This window comes from Lepidochelys kempii, chromosome 1 (assembly GCF_965140285.1).
Source record: "Lepidochelys kempii isolate rLepKem1 chromosome 1, rLepKem1.hap1, whole genome shotgun sequence".
NCBI lineage: Eukaryota > Metazoa > Chordata > Testudines > Cheloniidae > Lepidochelys > Lepidochelys kempii.
Window position 1 is genome coordinate 326,644,242 of NC_136380.1, and position 8,079 is coordinate 326,652,320.

Sequence of the window (8,079 nt, forward strand, 5' to 3'; positions counted from 1 at the left end):
TTTGTTACCCGTTCAGGCGGCGCGGGGAGCTGGGAACATCCTGGCGGCCTTGTCAGAGCTGCAGCGGGACCGTGTGTCTGTGAGACCCGTTTCCAGGATTGACTCTTGCCAATCGGATTCAGTCAGAGCCTTTTCCTGCCTTGGCGCTTTGTGGGACTGGTTTAGCCAGCACAGTGGATCTGCAGCGCACTGCGGGGAGGGGAGGTTGTTCAACAGCGGGAAAGATTTCGAAGGTCTCATTGGCATGAGCGAGAATTAGCAGGTGGACTTTGAACAATTTAACCCCATCGATGAAGCAGTGTGCAAAACTAGGTGAGCACGGTGCAGCGTGCTGGCTAAAGGGCCAGTCCAGTTCCCCCTAAAGTCAGTGAGAAAACTCTCAGTCCAGACGAGGTGGGTGAGGTGATATCTTTTATTGGACCAACTTCTACTGGTGAGTAAGAGACGCGCTTTCAAGCTTACACAGAGCTCTTCTTCAGGTCTGGGAAAGGTACTCCTTGTCACTGCTAAATACAAGGTGGAACAGATGGTTTGGCATAAGGAGTTAACACATGTTTCAAGGGACTGTGTAAACTACTTATACTAAACGATCTGTTCCACCTTGTACTTAACAGTGACACTCTGAGTGCCTTTCCCAGACCTGAAGAAGAGCTCTGTGTAAGCTTGGAAGCGCGTCTCTTACTCACCAGTAGAAGCTGGTCCAATAAAAGATATCGCCTCACACACTTTGGCCTGGTCTACGCTACGAGTTTAGGTCGAATTTAGCAGCGTTATCTCGATTTAACCCTGCACCCGTCCACACGACGAAGCCCTTTTTTCCATCTTAAAGGGCTCTTAAAATCAATTTCTTTACTCCACCCCTGACAAGGGGATTAGCACTGAAAATGGCCTTGCCAGGTTGAATTTGGGGTACTGTGGACGCAATTCAACGGTATTGGCCTCCGGGAGCTATCTCAGAGTGCTCAGTTGTGACCGTTCTGGACAGCGCTCTCAACTCAGATGCACTGGCCAGGTAGACAGGAAAAGACCCGTGAACTTTTGAATCTCATTTCCTGTTCATCCAGCGTGGCGAGCTCAACTGCACAGGTCACCATGCAGAGGTCATCATCACAGGAGACTATGCAGTCCCAGAATCGCTGAAGAGCTCCAGCATGGACTGAACGGGAGGTACGGGATCTGATCACTGTAGGGGGAGACAAATCCGTGCTGGCAGAACTCCATTCGAAAAGACGAAATGCCAAAATATTTGAAAAAATCTCCAGTGGCATGAAGGACAGAGGCTATAACAGGGACCCGCAGCAGTGCCGCGTGAAAATTAAGGAGCTCAGGCAAGCCTACCAAAAAACCAGAGAGGCAAACGGCCAATCCGATTCAGAGCCCCAGACATACCGCTTTTATGATGAGCTGCATGCCATTCTAGGGGGTGCAGCCACCACTACCCCAACCCTGTGCTTTGACTCACTCCAAGGAGTGGGAGGCAACATGGAAGCGGGTTTTGGGGGCAAGGAAGATAGCTCACAACAAGGAAGCAGGGAAACCAGTTTCCCCAACAGCCAGGATCTGTTTATCACCCTGGACCCAGTACCCCCGAACCCAGCCAAGGCAGGCTCCCAGACCCTGAAGGCGGAGATGACTTCGGGGGTGTGTACCTTTTGTAAATATTATACATGGTTTAAAAGCAAGCATGTTTAATGATTAATTTGCCCTGGCATTCGCTGCCAGTACAGCTACTGGAAAAGTCTGTTAATGTGTCTGGGGATGGAGTGGAAATCCTCTAGGGACATCTCCATAAAGCTCTCCTGGATGTACTCCCAAAGCCTTTGCAAAAGGCGGTCATTTCTGGGGAGGGCAACCTTATTCTGTCCTCCATGGTAGGACACTTTACCACAACAGGCCAGTAGCATGTAGTCAGGAATCATTGCAGAACAAAGCATTGCAGTGTATTGTGCCGGTGTTTGCTGGCATTCAAATAACATCCGTTCTTTATCTCTCTGTGTTACCCTCAGGAGAGTGATATCATTCATGGTCACCTGGTTGAAATAGGGTGGTTTTAGTAAGCAGACATTCAGAGGTGCCCGTTCCTGGTGGGCTGTTTGCCTGTGGCTGAACAGAAATCTTTCCTGCTGTTAACCATGCGGTGGGGGGAGGGGTGAAGCCATCATCCCAGAGAATTGGGGGTGGAGGGAGGGAGGGTTAGTTGGGTTTCTGCTGCACATGAACCAGGAAACCGCAGCCCCTCCTTTTAAACTGCCAACCCATTTTTAATGGCCAACCCAATGGCTACTTCATATGGGAAATGAGGGCACTGCTGTTTGAAACCATTCCCACATGTTATGAAAGTTAAAGAAGCCAAAAGACTGTGCCTTACCGTGGCTGTCTGCAAGCTGAATTCTACTGCCTGGCCCTGCGTGAGTGATCTCTCTCACCAAACCGGCATACCCTCAATAAGAGGCAAAATGTGACCTTGTAATGAAAGCACATGTGCTATGTAATGTTAACAGCAAGGTTTGCCTTGAAAGAGTGTACCCATTGTCCTTAAAATGTGTCTTTTTAACTACCACTCTCCCTTTTTTTTCCTCCACCAGCTGCATATGTTTCTCCTTCCCAGAGGCTAGCGAAGATTAGAAGGCAAAAAAAACGTACTAGTGATGAAATGTTCTCTGATCTCATGCTGTCCTCCCACACTGACAGAGCACAGCAAAATATGTAGACACAGACAATCTCAGAGTGCAAGACAACACAATATGTCCGCGAGGCGACGTGGCGGGCTGAAGATGGTAGGTGGTGCCAGCTTGCTGAAAGAAGGCAGGAGTCAATGCTCAGGCTGCTGGAGGATCAAACTTATATGCTCCAGCATATGGTTGAGCTGCAGGAAAGGCAGCAGGACCACAGACCGCTACTATAGCCCCTGTGTAACCAACCACCCTCCTCCCCAAGTTCCATAGTCTCCTCACCCAGACACCCAAGAACGCGGTGGGGGGGCCTTATGGCTACCCAGCCATTCCACCCCAAAGGATTGCCCAAGCAACAGAAGGCAGTCATTCAATACGTTTTAAAGTGCAGTGTGGCCTTGTCCTTCCCTCCTCCACCACCCCTCACACCAGTGCAAGACACTGCATGATCCAACTCCTTGCTAAAGCTTTCTCAGTATAACCAGTCAAGAAAATAATAATAATAAAGTAGAGCTTTCCAGAACCCAGAAGAAATAATGTCCAGACTCCACTAGGTAGCCCTATACAGACAGACAGCAGGCAGATCTAATTTAACTTGTTCAGCACAGAGATACTATGGTGAGGACCACAATAGAAATATATGAGAAATGGATGGTCAGTCAGTCATGGGTGGCCATGCATCAGTTACACTGTCTACAGTGGCCCTCTGGGAACCATATCAGATGTATCTAACATTTACTGGAAAAGAAATAAACCATGTTTAAATTAGAAAGATTTGAATACCATTTCAAAAACTGCATCATGTGGATGCAAACTATGCTACTTACTTTTAAGTTGTGTTAACTGAGTATGGACAGGACTAAATACATCCTCTTTTCTGGCCTCGGTAAATGTCATCTTGCCCCCGCCCCCACCCTGTTTCAAGTACTGCTACTAAGATCGTCTTCATGGCTTGTCAAGCCAACTACATTACTCCTCTCTTTGCCTTTCTCCACTTCTTCCCCTTTTCACTGCATCAGACACAAACTACTGTATTTGTCTTCACTTTTAAGGCCCTTCACAGCATACCTTCACCCTATCATCTTTTATGTTATCAAGCCATTGATCTCTGTCTGCACTTTGCCTATGATGCCAGCCTTCTATTCTGTATAGGTTCTTACGTATGTTCATCACAATAGTATCCAAGTACTTTCCAGTAGTGCATTAAGCAGCATGACTGATATCTGACACGTTTGTTCTCTCATCCTCTCCCCATGTGCAGAAGTGCATGCAGTAGAATTTTTTTGTTATAATTTTTAAAAATTTATATATATTTGTTTCATAATATTTATACAGATGGTCTTATTTGTATGTTAGAGAAGGCAAGGTCAAAGATATATGCCTTGTACTTAGAGCAGAAAGTAGTGAGGTTTGTTATGGTGGAATTGAGTCTGCAATTGTGGGCCATCCCCCTGAAAAAGCTCTGCCTCCTGCACAAACAAGCTTTACCCTTGTTGTAGAAAGTTTCATGGTGCCAGAGGAGTAGAGTTGTCAATCACAGTCTTCATCCCAGAGCTTTAGCTGATAGGTTAGAAACACTGAGCCTCTAGGCCATTGAATGCATTGAAGGTAAGGACTGAGACCTTGAACTTCATTTGATATTCCATGGGAAGCCAGTGTAGGGAGCAGAGGACAAGTCTGATGTGTTTGCACTGATGGATTAACGCATGGGCCCCGTGCCAATTTGGGGGCCCCAACAGGAACTTACGTAGAATTGGGGGACCGGAACTGTGGCCCTGCCCCCTGTTTCTCCTCTTCCCCCTAGGGCCCAGCTCCACTGGCCAAGGCAGGCAGTGGTAAGGGCTGCCCAGAGAGTCCAGTCCGCAGTGGGAAGCTCTGGACCCTCCACCTGCCCTGGATGGGGGCCAGGGGGCCTGAGAGCAGCCCCATGCCCACGTCCCCACCCCACAAGGTGTGCTGCCCAGGGCAAGTGGAAGGTCTGGGGCTCCCCACAGTGATCTGGGCTCCCTGGGTGGCTCTTACCACTGCTCAGCTCTGGCTTCTGGCCTGCCAAGGGGCAGGGTCTTGGGGGCGGAAGAGGAGGGGCTGGGTGGTGACGGGCGAAGGCCCACCTCAGCCCCCCACCGGGAAAAGGCTGGTGGCACTACTAGCAAAAGGCTGGGCCTTGTGGCTGGGGAGCTGATCACTTTATCAGCTCCGTTGCTGCGAAGCACAGCCCCTGCCACCACCACTCTGCACTCGCCCAAGACTAAAAAGTGGGGGGGAGCGTGGTCCTGGACCGCTCAGTTCTGGTGCTCCTGGGCCTCCAGGGTGTGGGGGACCCCACATGTTCTTTGTGCTAAGGACCCCAATACATCTTAATCTGCCTCTGTGTGTTTGTGGTGGCCAACGTTGCTGAAGAGACACGCTGCAGTGTTCTGCACCAGTTGGAGTTCCCTAAGCAACTGAAGGTTTCATGCCTAGGCATATTACATTGCTGGAGTCCAGCCAAACGTGACAAAAGGCGTGAATGAGGCCAGGTCATTGTTTGCCATGGTGGGACGGCATCTCCTAGACAACCAGAGATGGTACAAAGTGTTACTCACAGATGCTGTTTTGTGAGAGCTTAGCATCGGTGAGGAATGAAGGAATGCTCCTAAGCTACTGACTGACCTGACCAATTGTGGGTATGTATCTTCAACCAAAGGCCCCAAAAGAGATGTGACTGCTAACTCCTCAAACTATATTTATCTCCCCACTAGTATCACCTCAGTTTTCCTTGGGCCTAGCTTCAGTCAGCAGTTCTTCATCTATGAGCTGCTCTCATCCAAGCACAGAGCCACCTTGGTGGTAATGGTATAGTTATATGTGGTGAAGGGTAAGTAGAGCAGCATGTGAGCTACATATTGCTGTCACCTGAATCCATGTTGTCTGGCCAGTTTTCACCTAGTGACTTCATGTAGATGTTGAATAGGAACAGAGAATTGATCCTTGCAAGACTCTACAAGGGAGGGGTTTAGTGATGAAGGTGCAGTTTCCCATCACTGTTTGTTGGGTTCATCTCTCCAGGAAGAACTCAAACCATTTTAGTGTATGGCCCTGGCTACCTCTCTCAGGCAAGACCGCAGTATCTTACAATCAACAGTGTTGAATGCTGCAGAAAGGCCTTCTTTGACCATCTGTCCAGTTTTCCTTCAACCACTTTCCTGCTTTCTCCTCTGCCACTCTGTATGCATGGAAGAAACTTCATATTAAAAATCCACAAAGCTGCTACCTTGTTCTCCTTCAGATCCCTCCTTAAAATTCCTCTCTGTCATGATGCCTACAAAACTCTTGGCAATGGCTTGTGTGCTATGACTTCTGCTTATTACACTAATCATAATTACAATACAACCTTGATTTTACAGACACCAATCTTACCAATGACCAGTTATACAAACCCTTTTTCCCAATGGAAAAGAAAAAAAGTTTGCTTTGCCAAGTGATGTTGATGAAGACCAAGTTGACATCCCTCCACATTCCGATGCCTTTAATGCATTGGAAATCACTTTGCAGTGGTTTGAAAGACAAGAAGAAAGCAATGCAGTGCACCATACAGCAACTTAAGGACCTATTGTAAGTTTGAGATGTTACATTTTCTGAACTTTTCAATTTTATTAACTGCCTGATCCCCAGTTAGTTCATAAAAGAAGTGTTCTGCTGTATCTCACTGTTAACATGCTCCCTTGACTCTTGGTTATGTTTACCTGTTGTCCATTACCATTTACTTAGATGTAAGCCATCTGGAGCAGGGACTGTCCTTGTTATATATGTGTACAGAGCCCAACACCTGATTGAGGGCTCTAGAGGCTACCACAATACAAATAACTAATGATGTCAGTTTTCTAATAATCTCACGAAAGGGAGTTTAGAGCTCCCCTTCTATTATTAAAGTGTTTTCTATAAAATGAGATCATAAAGGAATGACCTGGTGCATGCCAAGAATCAATAGGCCAGATCCTTGAGACTTTGTATAATTTGTATGCTATACTTTGTATAGCTAAGTGGTGGAGGATCCCTGATCCTTAGGTTTCTGGAAGGCTGGGCTGGTCCTGAGACTCAACTAGGAACAGCTGCTCTAAGTTTAATTGGCTGCCAGAGGCTCCTAAGGATGCCATGACCATTCCTCTTTTCCCCTGACATGCCTCCTGCATCACAGAATGGAAAGGGGCATATAGGAACCACTACACTGGTACCACACCATTCAGGTATTCCCCTTACACAAGGGAAATTTTCAAGGTGCTGTTAAGGTAGCTTTACAGCTGCTTTGCACCACTGGAGTGGAACAGAGTAGCTGTAACAGGGCTGAGAATCTGGCTTAATATGTATGGAACAGACTTAAGAAAATGCACTCATGATGCAAAAGTGATCAGTGAGCTATATCATGAGAAAGTAATTGGTAATAATCTTTTTCCAATTCCAGCCGTTTGTCATAATTTACTTTAGCAAAATAACTTTAAGAACTCTGCAGAAAAGATAAATGTAAAAAAACCCTAAGTATATTACAGAACATGAATCGCTACCAATCTTCATAGACCTCCTGTCAGGTACCCAATATGAGACATGATGTGGAAGAAAGAGATCTCAATTGAGAATCACAAGAAAATTATCAGTCCATCATATTTAAAGTTCTGCTGGATTAATTTCTATAATCTAAATAACATTTTCTGTTATATCAGTTCCGTGTCTTGCTGCATCTGAAATCTGGGCTGTCCTTTTTAATGACAAAAAGCTTTTTGTCTTCTTTAAACAAGTGTCTCTCTTCAATTTTAATCTCTCTTTTCAAATTCCATGTCTCAGAGTTTTGAAGTTTGTTTTCCTTTTCGCGTGTTACTATTTCTGCTGTCATAGTTATTTTTCTTGTATTCGTTAAGGCCCAATTCCAGGGATTCAGTACCCAGTCCAGGACAAGCGTCTGGATGCAGGGCATCCCCATTGAGGACCAACTGGGAAAATGCTCTTCCCAAAGTCACGAAGGTTGTAATATTATTCAAACCCTGAATGTAGGACACCACAAAATAAGAATAAAAACTTTCTTAATCATCTCAAATTATTTTTATTTTAATTTCAAATGAGGCTTTTAGTTACGTGGTGAATACAGATCCATTTATTGTAGTGGGCAGAAATAAGAGGCTTCACTTCCAGGACTTTATTTCAGCAGATGAGGGTGGGCGGAAAGTGGGCCACGAGAGGATTCCTCAGTCTGGTTTCTCTCAGTTCCATCGAGGGAGTAGGTTTGGGTAAATGAGCTACTCTCTGTGCAGTAATAGGGAAGAACCAGAGTGTTGGAGGCTCTCTTTATTTCTTTTTCAGTGGGGATCATAATGCTAAGCACAGCCATGGACCCCAAAAATCTTCAGTATTATTTTTATGAATTATTACTTACATT

General features: G+C 46.1%; 1 long non-coding RNA gene across 1 annotated transcript; it reads left to right on the top strand.

The window, feature by feature from the left end:
* Positions 1 to 699: 699 nt before the first annotated feature.
* Positions 700 to 7,700, top strand: LOC140905347 (uncharacterized). Its single transcript, XR_012156832.2, has 4 exons — positions 700 to 1,641; positions 2,586 to 2,777; positions 6,059 to 6,266; positions 7,565 to 7,700. It is a non-coding gene; the product is annotated as an uncharacterized LOC140905347 (long non-coding RNA).
* Positions 7,701 to 8,079: the final 379 nt, after the last annotated feature.